The sequence below is a fragment of the Podarcis tiliguerta genome, assembly GCF_965153285.1.
Source record: "Podarcis tiliguerta genome assembly, chromosome: 3".
Classification (NCBI taxonomy): domain Eukaryota; kingdom Metazoa; phylum Chordata; class Lepidosauria; order Squamata; family Lacertidae; genus Podarcis; species Podarcis tiliguerta.
Genome location: NC_139536.1, coordinates 36,999,742 through 37,013,269, shown reverse-complemented (window position 1 = coordinate 37,013,269; position 13,528 = coordinate 36,999,742). Strand labels below are relative to the sequence as shown.

Sequence of the window (13,528 nt, the reverse complement as noted above, 5' to 3'; positions counted from 1 at the left end):
GAGGTCAGGTCTGAGGCCTTGCAAGACCTCAGACACGACTTCCGGTAGAAACATTTAGTACTTTGCTGTTAGCCCAATAGAAAGGCTGAGGTGCCCAATACCTATATATGCAAACCTGTATCGGAGAGCTCCCATGTCTGTCTCTGGGAGATTCCATGCAGGTGTTTATTGTGGGATCGGGTCCTCCTCATAGACACAAGCTGTTTTGCAGCATCCACACAACAGTGTAGGAATCAAAATGCCAGCCTGCATTCCTCCCCTCCCAACTTAATCTGGATTTACCCTTTATAGGGAAAATCCAATCAGTAAAAACCAAACAAACCAACAAACCCCGTTGTCAGTGATCCATTTGCAATATCTCAACTACCTGTTTACAGATGCACCCTCCCCCCCCTTCTTTCAAAAGTACCTTCTGTGTGCACGTGCACACACACAATAAGTGAAGAAGCAGTGCTGAATGTGTTTGCTCAATCCTTTCCCTCTCCCTTAGGCTTCTTGCCCAACTTGCCTGCCCAATTATCTTTCCCTCTGCAGGATTCAAACAGGTGCTGTGATGGCAAACACGGAGGATTTGAAATAAAGAATTGTGGGCAGGGAAAACATACCGCTTCATCTTGCCTCAGCTTCCTCCCTGCTGAAGCTAACTTCTATTTTATTTCATATGAAAAAATTAACGGCACTGGGTCTCGCTAACAAGTATTTACATGAAATGTGCAATGAGTCCCAGAAAGCCAAAAATGTCCCCAGAAAAGCAGAAATATGTGTTCTAACCGCCGTTTACCTTTCATATAAATATTCTGCAAACTCCCGTTCAAAGACAACATCGCTGTGCTCAGTCTATCTGTAACAGATAGAAGTCTATGGGAGAACAGCTGCAAAGGACCGTCTCTCAGCAAAAAGCAAAAGTCTATGCAATAGCAAAGCAGGCAGTGGGATGTGCTGATACTTCCTTTCTGCAGGTGAGGTTGCAAATTCAAGGCAGAGGTTCAGGGCTGGACAAAAAGCTTGCAAGCTTAATCTTAGATGAAGCGTGTCTCGACATTTATGTGATAGGTGGGATAGACATTCGTATAAAAGGACAACAAATATAAATAAACATGTTCCTGTTAATTCTGAGGTGCGGTTTTCTATTGTGTTGTTCTGCCCATAATTCTTTCTAAATGCAATGTTCCTTTCCTAAAGTGTTTCAAGGGAAAGCTGTGGATAGCCTTTCCACTTCTTCCTAACACCATTACACAATCTAATGACATACGTAACACCATTACGCAACCTCCACAAAGCACCTCCTTATCCTGCTTTTCAGACAAAAGAAGAAACTTTCATACTGATACTGTCTACAGATGATGGCAGTCAGGTGGGGAGAAGCATAATGGGAAATTAGAGAAGACTTGAACCTCCCACTTGACATCCTAATCATTAAGACAAGAGAGGTAATACAAAGGGAGAGGTCAACACAGGCTCACATCTCTCTCTCATTCTGCCTTCAGTGAGAACGCGGCATGACAGTGATTTCAAAATATATGCAATTGTTCAGGAAGAGAACTCCTGAAGCACACAGAGCCTATTGCTTATTTATTATCCTGCCATTCTTCCCAAAGGAACACCAAGCATTACTAAAGGAGTCTTCAACTCTCCAATCCAGCCAAAAGTGGTTATTTCCTTTTTATTTTGCTTCAGCCAGTCACATTCTTGGACTTGGGTTGAGACCAGTATTAGTGTTAAAATCAAAATGCACTCAAACATATGTGAGCATACTAAAGCACTCTGTGTGTGTGTGTGTGTGTGTGTGAGAGAGAGAGAGAGAGAGAGAGAGTTATTAACTTGACCCCAACCATTAAGAGTCAAATTAGATATGGACTAAACAGACAGCTGCTTCAGAAAGCAACATTCATTAATATAAATGAATGGCGAATCCCTAGTTTGGGGGCCTGATTTGCGCCCTCAGCAACATTTCTGAAAAGCAAGATCTGAAAAACAAGAATGAATCCAGCCATCTCCCCAAATGGATATGGTGAAAGCACTTCTGGCCTCCTTAGCAACCTGACTTTCTAGGTGTAATCCAGAACCCAGAAGCATCAGAGTCTCCTCTGGGAGGCCAAACAGCATCTCTTGTGGATGCTCCCTCCCCCCCCCCCCCCCAGTTTGTTGCACTTGTGGCCCTGATTGCATCTCCCAGAAAGCTTACTGTAATGTAACTGGTGATGAAGCACGAGTCCAAGGCTCACTGCAGGAAAATCCCAGGAGTAAGCTAAAGCCCTCAAAAAGAATCTATTACTGTTCATAATCCCGAGAACAAATATGGGCCGCTTTTTCCTCTCGTTTAAATGAATGATAATGAAAAGCAATCAGCAGCAAGCTTGTGTTCTTAATTATGGTTCTGTAATAATGGCAAGTTACCGCTCTGAAAGGGGGAAAGCAAACGAGCGAGAACAGCGAAAACCCAGCCCTGCTGGCGCTAGAGGAAGAAAAATATCAAGCTGCTCCGAGCTTAAATTTTTAGCAATGTAATTTGTTTCTATGCCACGATAAGATGTATTTACTATTCTCTCGTCTCTAATGATCCTTTGAAAAGCAACATGTGCTTAATAAGCACAATTGCAGGTTCTCAGCTGCCTCCCAACGCCACCAACTCAGTGCTTTGTTTTGCTGACTCCTAATAGCTGGTATTCCGCCTGGACTCCCCAGATGCAAGTCCTGCCTGCCAGTTCAGTCACATAGCATTTCCCACCAGAACCAGAGACATTTCCCACCAGTACAACTCAGGTCCCATTTTCTAAATCATCTTGCTTGATGATCTGATGGATGCTGCTAAGTTAGTCCACTGGCAACCGCATGATGGTGCAGAATATAATAGAGTGTCCTCTTGGCATCGGCTTGAAACAGGATCTTAAAGGTTTTTTTTGTGAGTTAAGGCTGCATAATTAAGAAAAGCTCAGTTAACTAGCAGGTAGCAATTAAGAAAGAGGTTTTAACACCAGGTAAAGCTATTTAGGACAAAATGTACCTATCCTATATTGGGACACATATTGCATGTCTATGTTCGTGCCTGCGTTTTCGAATGCAGCTCAGTGGCAAATTCAAAACTGCCACTATACCCTTCTGTGATGGGGGAAAATGTCTTGCTTGAATCATGCAAAATGCAGCATGAATGCAATTGTGTGGATTTAGGAGAGATTTAAGCTTGTTTCACATTACGCCCTAACAGGGCTCGAACATGTAGGAAAGTGGTCATTGATTACTGTTCGTGTGACCAGAATGGTTTTCAGTACACAAAGAGGTGATTTTTTTCCACTCATCTCATTGTGCAATGACAATTGATCTGGGTCCAAGATGAAGCAATTATGTGATTGCTTCCCTTCCACAGCCAACTGTGGATTCGCTGCACATTGGATTCACTGCACACCTAGGGTTGATTTGGGGGTCACAGGAATCAATCTTCTGCAATCACTGATCTGAACATGTTATTTTACAGGGTGCTTTCCATATATCCTCTAGTTATCTCAAGACAGCTGCAGCACTAATATTTCTGGCTCCTTAATTTCAGGCATGCAGAATGCAAGTTTTAAACTTGATTATGTTACAACCACTATTATGGACAATGTATTCAATTTGGGCCACTATATATACTTTGTAATGTGATGATTGCCATATGAGAGGTGGCTTGAAAGGTCCTCAATTAAAACTTCTGTTGTTGTTTCTCTAGATTGCATTTTTTTGATATATTACAGTGAAATGGGTGGCCATTGCTAGGTAGACAGCAAATATTGGTGTTTCCATATACATTCTGTGTCACATTTGACAGTCAAGGTACTATTGCTCTGGATAAGTCACCCTTACGTTTGTCATACGGGATAATGCTTATAGAAGTTTCTGCTTGTTCTGTTCCATGTAGCTGCCTTAAGCATGTGAATATCACCCACTATCTGAATCACCCAAACTGTGCAGAGAATTTCCTTGGCATCTCTGTTAATTTCACCGTACTCACACCATTCACTGACCATGAATGAATGACATATATCTCAGGGTGTTGTATGAAATAATTCCAAGGTCCAAAGTAGACCAGAACCTATTCAGGCTTCTAGCAATTGAATGACTGGCTTTTAAAAACCAAATTACAGGTGTGTGGGTGTGACTCTTTCTAGTTTGGGAACTTGCCATGGGAGGAAAGGTTGGCTTTTTGCCAGCTGCTATGGTCCAATGTGGGATTTTTCCTCAGTGTAAACAGCAGGGGCACGTTCCACAATCCAGACTTGGGAGTGCAGCAATGGGAAACATATAAAGCCTGCCTACCCCAATGAGTCCCAATCTGGATCAGCTCCATCCCTGCCTTTTTGCCCCCACAAGCTGTTCACGCGATTGCTAATTGTATGAATGAATGGAATCATGACTAGTTTGGCACCTAGTTTACAAACTCCAGGGCTACTCCACATGGCGTTTGGAAGAGCATAGCAATGGCAGCATAAAATATGTCTCAAGGAAGGAAAGGCTTGGGTGCCTTGGAAGGAAGGATTCCAGTGACTGTGCAGAACTCTTTACTTCCCTCCTTCCCAAAATGAAGATATTTCCCTTATAGCTATGTAATGGTTCTAGGGGTTGCTCGTGCGTAAGCAGGTACCTATCCCCCCGGCTGGGTGCAAACACCTGGCTGGGTTGCCAAAGTGAACCTCTTTCTGTCCGGACAGCCACTCACCCGTGGCTGACTCAATCGCTGGCAGAATCCGTGAGTGGGCGTTTCTTAAACTTCTTCCAGCAAAGAAGTTCTTTGACGCCTAGTCTCCGCCTACCCTCTCTGCGCGGAAGCCTTCTGTGCAGGGAGGGCGTGGGCAACGGAGGACCCCTACTCTCCCTGCTGGTCCCAGGCAAGGAGTCATGAGAAAGCCTCGCCACTTCCCCCAGCTGCCCCCCTTCTCCACTGGTGCTACGCTGATTCTCTTCCCCAGAAGATGGGCTCCTCCTCCCGATCCCTGGAGGCTCTCTGGAATCCCTCTGGCTTTTGCTCTCCACCTCCAGTACTGATGGCAGTTCCCTGACAGGCTATACTAATGGTAGCAGAGAACAGTCATCTACTATTTGGACTGGAGAGAGATTAAGGGAAATTCCAGCATGGAAGAAAGAGATAGACAGAGAGGCTATTTGGGAGCCATTTGTGAGGAAGCCTTAATTCTATTTGGGAAATAAGGAGTAGAAAGGAGGGGGGAACAACCTCAATTCATTCTGGGTCCAATTAACATGGAATGAGGAAGAGGAGAGAGCTTTGTTTTCAAGCCCTGTTTGAATAAGCAAGCATGAAAAAAGGAAAGGCATTGTGCCATTTTGCTGCCAAATATCTCTATGATATTCCTGGATGATTCACCAAACTGCACTTAACAGTCATGGCTAGTTCTCAGTCAGTGCCTGGAGAACTGGGATTGGCATGTGATGAAACCAGGGCTTGCTTTGCCATGAAGCAAAGTGGTGCTTCAAATGGCACCACTGGGTGGCAAGTGATACAACTGAGGCAGAAATTGGTCTCTTAAAGGTACCTCAAGATATTTCGAAATGTTCATCCTAATAGTGGGACTAGTGGGGAAAGCAAAATGCATTGGACCAGTACTGGGTCAAACTGAGCGTAAGAGGGGGGAAAGGTAAGGTACACACATTTGCAGATATTGTGCATTTTGCAATGTGAATTCTCCATGATGATTTTTTTTTTTTTAAGATAAGGAAAACACTGCAAGGGAGCTGGGAGGAAAACATCACAAAAAGAGACCACCGTATGGAGCCTTGGCTGTAAAACAGCAAGTCCACATATCATTTGGCTGCAGGCATAAAAGTACACAGTGTCAGTGACAAGCCCAACAAAGCACCACCACACAGGTTTGCACTGCGGAAGGCTGGAGCATAGACATGCCCTAGGTCTGTAAGTCTCTTCTGAACACCCCACATCCCTAACAGACATATGGAAAGCAAATGATGAGAATGGCTGCCTCCCCCACCTCGCCAAATCTCTCAGCTGGATGTGTGTTTATTGAGAATCCTGCAGTGAGGAAAACAAACAGTGGTTTGAATTAAGCAAATTTGCAAACAGCTGCAATCCACAGAGCCTTTCCTCCCCCTGTGATGAAAGGCTGAGAAGTTATGTATCACAGCTCTGCTTGTCCTTGCAGAGATGGCACACACACTTTTGAAACCAGCTCCGTGTGATACAAACTTTTTGCCAACAGCCAGAAGTATGCTCCTCTATGCTAAAGGAAAGTAGAGATGGGAAACCAATGCTGTTCAACTCTCATCAGCCTCAGCCAGCATAGCCACTGGTCAGGGATCATGGAAGTTGTAGTCCCCAAAACTGGGACTACTCAGTAATTTTGTCTTGTATGTCTGCTGCCGCCATTTCCATAACTTGCAAGTTTGGGGTGTCAGTAATCAAATTACTGGATTTTCATGTCTTGATTGGGAATCTGGGCGGGAGGAAAGTTCCTCCCTTTGTTTACCCGCACCCAAAAGCATCGGGGTGGGGAAAGAAGTACAGTACAGAAATCTGTTACAGTAGCCTTTTGAACCATTCAACCCATGCCTGCTATCTTCCTTCCCTTTGAAGAGCTATTTTGGATGAGATCTGAAGAACGACTTCACAGCATAAGCTTGTATTCCACAAGAACAAATCTGACTGCTTTGATTGTTAAGAGGGCTGCAGTGAACCAAAATCGGTGGAAACAGCAATCCCCCTCACAGCTCTGCATGCACCAAAGACAATCTACAGCTGGTTTGTAGGAGAACAAAAAGACCACAGAAGAGAAGGCAGGGAATTTATACATGATGCATCCATAGAGTATCTTGTGAGGTTTGGTCTATGCCAGACTTTTAGCACACAATACCCAGTCATATACTTATTTCCATTACATTAATAAATGTTCTGATGTTTTCCATCTGCCTGACAGCAATGGGTGACTGGCAGGTCGCAACACAAGGCTGCAAGGTTGGGCCAGGATGTTGCCAAGCTGAAGTCTAATATTTTCAATTCCCACACAAATTAGAGAAACTACTTCAAAAATACAAAGTGCCTCTCTGGGGACAGCCAGCCAAGCAAGGAGGAGGGCACAGAGACAATGGAAGGAGCTTAATCTCTTTAATGATAATGCCAGGAAGATGGCTTGTCCCAGGACATTTTACCCTACACATGGAAGAAAGGGAAAGCATGCAATGTCACACATGAAAATTACACTGATTAGAAGCCTCCACCCTCCTACAAGACTAGGCCCTGTCTTTTTATCTGCAGCTAACTCCAGGTGGCAATTTTTCCCCTTCTGACTCAGGAACTCTTAAGAGACAGTATGAAAGTGAAAATGAGCAGCTGAGTTCTCCCTCCCTCTTTTTTCTTTCTTTCTCTTTCTCTCTGTGTGCCTTGCTGCTTTGAACCTTACCGTAGGCCTGTGAAGCAGACTCCTAGTTCAGTCTGACAGACACGGAGTTGAGTGCAAGACTCTTCCATGCAGAGGTGGGGATATGAATGGCAGCTGGCCTCTGCCCTGACTATCTCCTGCGGCGGAGATGAAAGCCATCAAGGCAGAGGAGAACGGTGGGGCAAAGAAAGGGCTCAATGTTGAACGGCACCAGTGAGAGGGAATTCTCTGGGCAGGAGAAAAGCATGCTGGAGAACTGACACTGGGCGTAAGGAAGGGATGTCAGGATGTGTCCAGTATTGCCAGCCAAGTATATCTCCCCACCTTCAGCTTTTGTCAGAAACTCATCTGGTCATGCAAAGCACCTCAGTCTATATCCAGAAAGGATAAATCTACCGTTAAATTCAAAGTGGGATTCGATTAGGACAATGCATTATACAAAGATCTTTGTCCGAAGACTCCTTGGAAACTGCAGTTAGTTCAAAATACAGCAGCCAAGCAGCCGACTGGGACCAGTTTCAAGAAACATCTCATGCTGGTGTTAAAAGAAATTTGCTGCCTGCCTCTCCATTTTTCGAAGCACAATTGAAAGTGGTGGTGCTTGCATTTAATATCCTAACCCAGAGCTTTGCAAAGAGTGTTCTGCAAACCTCTGGTAGTTCATAAGCTCTATTCAGGTGGTACACAGAAAGGATGTGGAACCATCAAGTTGGAGTCCAGTAACATCTGGAGGGCACGAGGTTGGGGAAGACTGGACTGATATCTGCACCAGCACTGGAGTGGCTAGTTGAAAAAAAGGATAAGGTCCCTGCACCTTTTACAACTGCGTAGAAGAGTGAATTCCAGGAGGAGGAGTTCGTAGTGTAAGCTGCAGAAATTTCCTCTTCTGAACAACTACTGAAGATGCAGAATCCCTGCATCTTCTCCCCCCTTGCCACCCTAGGCAGCGGTGTCTCAATTCTAACTAAGAAAGGGAGCTCTCAATATGACTTAGTAGTCTTGGACCCTTAGGCGTTTTAGGGCAGTGTTGCTGTTTGTTCCAGTTCTCAGTGGATGTGAAATGCCTTTGAAATGTTAGCAAAATCACTTCATCTGGGCATTTCATGCTTCACAACCAGCTAATTCACCTGCCTTCTTGGTTTACTCCTTCCTCCACAGCTGGATGGTAATTTCTGTTTGCTTGTTTAAAAAGAACCCCTCCCCCCTTGCACGACTTGAACGTGTGGCTGGCACGCTCTTCAGGTGCGCTGTGCATCTTGAAATTTGTTTCTTAAGCTTGGCGGGCAATTATAATTTGCACATAGTGAAACAGATTAAACTAAGCAGAGATGCAGTGGTCAGGCTTCTGTTTTCTGGGATGAGGCAGCAAGCTTGGGAGATACAAAGGAGATGCCCGTATGGCTGTTCAAGCCATTAGTACACTGCACAGAAGACTACGAGGTGTCCTAGAAACACTGGAAGGGAAAGTGGACATGCAATTAGAACTCCAATTTTCCTCTTTATATCTCCTAAAGTGCCTAATAAGTTTTCCATCCAGAGATTTCAAGGACTGAATAAGTAATGAAATGCCTCGAGCCCTGGGGGGCAACCAGGCAGCAGTTATTAAGTCTTGCAGTTCTTCAACCTCCTGAAAAAGCAGCTGCCGTCTCTGGAAGGGACCACTCTCTCTGTCAGCACAGCCACTACTCATTGCTGCTGCACATCCAATTTAGGGGAGGGGGTTGCTTCAGAGTGGCTGGAGCCGCCCAGAGTGGCTGGGGAAGCCCAGCCAGATGGGCGGAGTACAAATAATAAATTATTTTATTATTATTATTATTATTATTATTATTATTATTATTATTATTATTATTTGTTTATGTGATTTTTTAAATGCATTTTTTGGGTATGAACAGCCTTGGGAGGGCTGTGCCCAGAAAGGCGGGTTAGAAGTCATTTGAATAAGTAAATAAATTATACTACTCTGGGGCTAGGGTTGGGGGAGAAATGCGATTCAATTTGCATTTGAAGGCCAGGTTGCCTAATTCACACACTTGCTGAAACAACTCATGAACTGAGCCACAGCCCTCCTTTGACATCCACACTTGCCCAATTTTTGCAATGCAGTTCTCCAGTCAAGTAATGTGAATAAAAATGCATATACCGGGGTAATGCATGCCTATAAATGTGAAGCTAACATACAATTGTTCCTAATATTTTGCAAAATTAACATTCTATGACCTTTCAAATGTGTTTGTGGGAGGGAGAGTTTTTTGTGTTGTTCTTTTTTGTGTTGTTTTTGTTTTGAATAACATTTTGTGTTTTTATGCTGTGAATTGCCCCGAGATCTTTGGATGAAGGGCAGTATAAATATTTAATAAATAACTAAAATAAATAAATAACAACCACCTTGCAAAATTTTGTATATTGGGAGAAATCTTCACTAAAATCCTGGTGAATTTTCGTGAGGACTTTTTTCTCTTTTAATGCAAACTGATGTGGAAACGTTGAGAATTCAAGACTGGGGGAAAAGAGAAACTGAGAGAATCTGAAATTGACATATTCGTCTACCTCCGACTCAGATTTGAAAGTCTGCATGAACACGAGTCACAGTGCAATAGTATGCATGTCCTCACAGAAACAGGCTTCACTGAGGTCAATGAGACTTGTGCCAATTCACAGGCCAACCTCAGCAGTTAGAGATTTTTCTCCTCTGAGATAGAAGTGGGTGAGCCAAGCCAAATATGACTTCTGTTTTTATTTCAAGAGACTCCCCACTTATGTAGAGGTTCCATTCCAGTGCCCCCCCACACATAAGTGAAAATCATGTTAACGAGAAGCATCCCCTAAACACCCTTTAAATGCCCTACCTGCTTCTCTCTCTCTAAAATAGTGCTCTCCAAAAACCCAAAAATACTGCATCAAATATATACACAACTGGAACTGAAGCTCTGGGGCCAGCAGGAGGCCAGAGGATGCGTGAGGCTGGAGGTCATCTGTGTTTTAAAACACTGTGTAGTAATCTTGTGCATATAAGTTCCATTATATTCAATGGGTCTTACTCCCAGGTACCTGTGTATAGAACTGCAGCCTAGCAGCACAATTTATACATGCCTATCCAGAAGTAAGTCTCACTGAATATGATGGAGCTCATTCCCGGGTAAATGGGTAGAGAACCACAGCCATAATCACCTTTTTATCTAAAAAGACTCTGCAGATAATATGCAACAAATCATCAACTGATAAACAGTAATAAAAAGTAATAAAGTAAGCAAAAGATAACAGACCAACTATAAATATGTCTACTATCAGTGAAAAAATGCTACTTTAAAATGCCTAAATATATAAGAAGAGGTTTTTTAGCAGCATGCCTAAAGATCAGCAAAGATGTTGCCCTGTTCATACTGCATACTGTTAGCACGGGATAAGGATGGAGGAAGGCAGGAATGACAATTAAGGAGAGATGGCCTGATGGTAGCAAATGAAGATTAAAGGATTGGTTTGACTGAGTGAACGTGGCATGCGGGCAGCAACAACTAAATCCCTTTCCCTGGCCTGTTCACATGCTCTGCCTCCCACACTGGTTGCTTCTTGTACGCCAGCTTAACTGGCTCCTTTGCTTTCCAAAGCAAGACTGAAATAGTCCTGCCAAAGTCCATGTCTGGCATCGTCCTGCCTAAGATCTTGGCCAGGACTGTTGGGGATATCAGAGGTTTCAGACACACATTGGCAAGCCATATACAAAAGCATCAACAAATTTAGATCACGGGGCAAAACACAGGTACCATTCAGGAAACAAAGGTGGGTTTTTAAAATTTCAATAACTGATACCTGCATTTGCTTATTAAACTACAATATCCTAGTATAGCCTACATAATATCCTAAAAAATTTTAAAAAGCATCTCTTGAGATTCCGGTGACTGAGGTTTGGGTGATATGTCACCCTAAATCCCTTGGTATGTTACTCAAAACAAACACACACAGCAGATGACAGAAAGAGGTTCTGGTGGCATTTCCAGTAGCTTCTAAAGCAGGGGAGGCTTCGCTGCCCTTGCATTGCTCTCTGCCCTTCCCCGTGAGCAGCAGAAGACACATAAATTATGCAAATATATGCAAAATTACAATGCTTTCTTAGTATCGAGCAGAGAATCCAAAGCTTTGCATAGATTGCTGTGATGCATCGGTGCCTTTCTGGATGAATACTTCTGAGGGTTGGGCAGATTATCAGGCACTGAAGAAGCAAAAGGACTGGCCTGGAGAAGCAGGAGGAGATGTTTTGTTTTCATAGTTAAAATAAGCTTACTTTGCATTTTAAAAAATGTCGTTATATATTTTTTTTTGCAGTGCACATTCCACTACATATTGTCCGGAAAGGAGGGGGTTTCAACATTAAAAATTAAAACATAGGGAAAAACATTCCTATCCCATTAAATCCAAGCTATCATTGTTTTATAATCTCAGTTGCCATAAAATGCTACATTCCAGAAAATTCAGTGTTCCGTGCTGGGAAGTAAAGCAAATGGGATGCCAGTGGCAGGCAGTGGGTTATCGCCATGTGTGACAGATATTGCCTCCCAAGTGCCCTGTGATAAGAAGTGCACTAAAAACAAAGATAATGCTAAGTGCTAAAACACACACACCGCCCAACACTGAAAGCAGGCCAAGCAGCACAGTGGAGGATAATGGCTACCATTGTTTAAATGAATGAGCTGTTGGAAGCCCAGGAGGTGGGACTCCCTGAAAAGGGGAGAAGCGTGGCAGAGTCTGACATATAGTCCAAAAAGAGGCTGTTTCAGCATTTTAAACACTCTGAAATCCTCACTCCCCTGACCCCTGAAGGGAGCAGCCGGGCTATTTGATTCAGCTGTCCCTGCTGAAGAGGAAGAGCTAGGGGAGAAGAGGAAGAAAAAGAGTTACTGAGAGGAGGAATGGTGGAGGAAGGGGATCCTTGTATATGTGAGGGTGTGTGTTTACTTGTGTGGGTGCTTGTGTGGCCGGAGGAGTATCTGTGTGCTGTGGAGTGTTTGTGACCCCTGTCATGCTCTGTGGGTGCATAAACTAAAATGGCAAAATGTAAGCCGGCAATGGACACAATACAAACTAAACTCAACAAATTATACCTCCTCACATCTAAAAGTCTGGTGGAAGAGGTAATTATTCACTTGCCTCCTAAACAAGTACAGTGGTGCCACGCAAGACGAATGCCTCGCAAGACGGAAAACCCGCTAGACGAAAGGGTTTTCCGTTTTGGAGGTGCTTCGCAAAACGAATTTGCTATGGGCTTGCTTCGCAAGACGAAAATGTCTTGCGAGTTCCTGCAATTTTTTTTTGCTCCCCACCCCCTTTTTCTAAGGCACTAAGCTGCTAATAGCCTTTTAGCAGCTAATCCGCTAATCCCTTAAGCCTTTAATAGCCGCTAATAGCCGCTAAACCGCTAATCCGCTAATGGGGTTGCTTTGCAAGATGAAAAAACCGCTAGACGAAGAGACTTGCGGAACGGATTCTTTTCGTCTTGCGAGGCACCACTGTATAACGTTGAGGCTAGAGGTACCTCAGTGGTCAGGTTGTTCCGAAGTTCTGGAGCAGCCACTGAGAAAGCCCTACTATGGGCCCCTGCACTGCCAACCTCATCCCTCACTGGGACCAGACCTCTTGGGTTGACATGAAAGACCAGACAGGTTGGTGTGGGAAAATATTAATGGCAGCTTGCCCCAAATCCCTGAGCAGACTCATATAGATGTTAAATAGGATGGGTGACAAGATCAAACCATGTGGTTTGATTTCTGTTGGCATCCAAGGCTGAGGGTATGAGAGAAGCAAGACCTTCTTGAGATGTTAATGCTGTGAGCTGCTCCACTGTAGGCTCAGGTTGTATATATGTGTAAATAAATCATATATATATATATATCATAAAGATATATATATGAACCCTGGGTAAGTGCCTGATACCCCTTGAATATCACACCACTTGGCGACTGGGGTGCAACACTTATTCCATTCCATTCCATTCACTCTGCTTTTCAGCCCTCCAATATCTCATCGTTCAGCTTCTGAATCTATTGCACTGGACTTTCTGCGATAGTTAATAATAATATTTATTATGTATAAAGTGCCTCAAGGACTAGGCGCTGTATTATAATTACATAAAAAAGGAATAAATCTTGCCTGCAGGT

General features: G+C 43.7%; 1 protein-coding gene across 5 annotated transcripts in view; it reads right to left on the bottom strand.

The window, feature by feature from the left end:
* Nucleotides 1-13,528, bottom strand: part of MDGA1 (MAM domain containing glycosylphosphatidylinositol anchor 1) — a 240,198-nt gene that overhangs the window by 23,798 nt on the left and 202,872 nt on the right. The window lies entirely within an intron of this gene.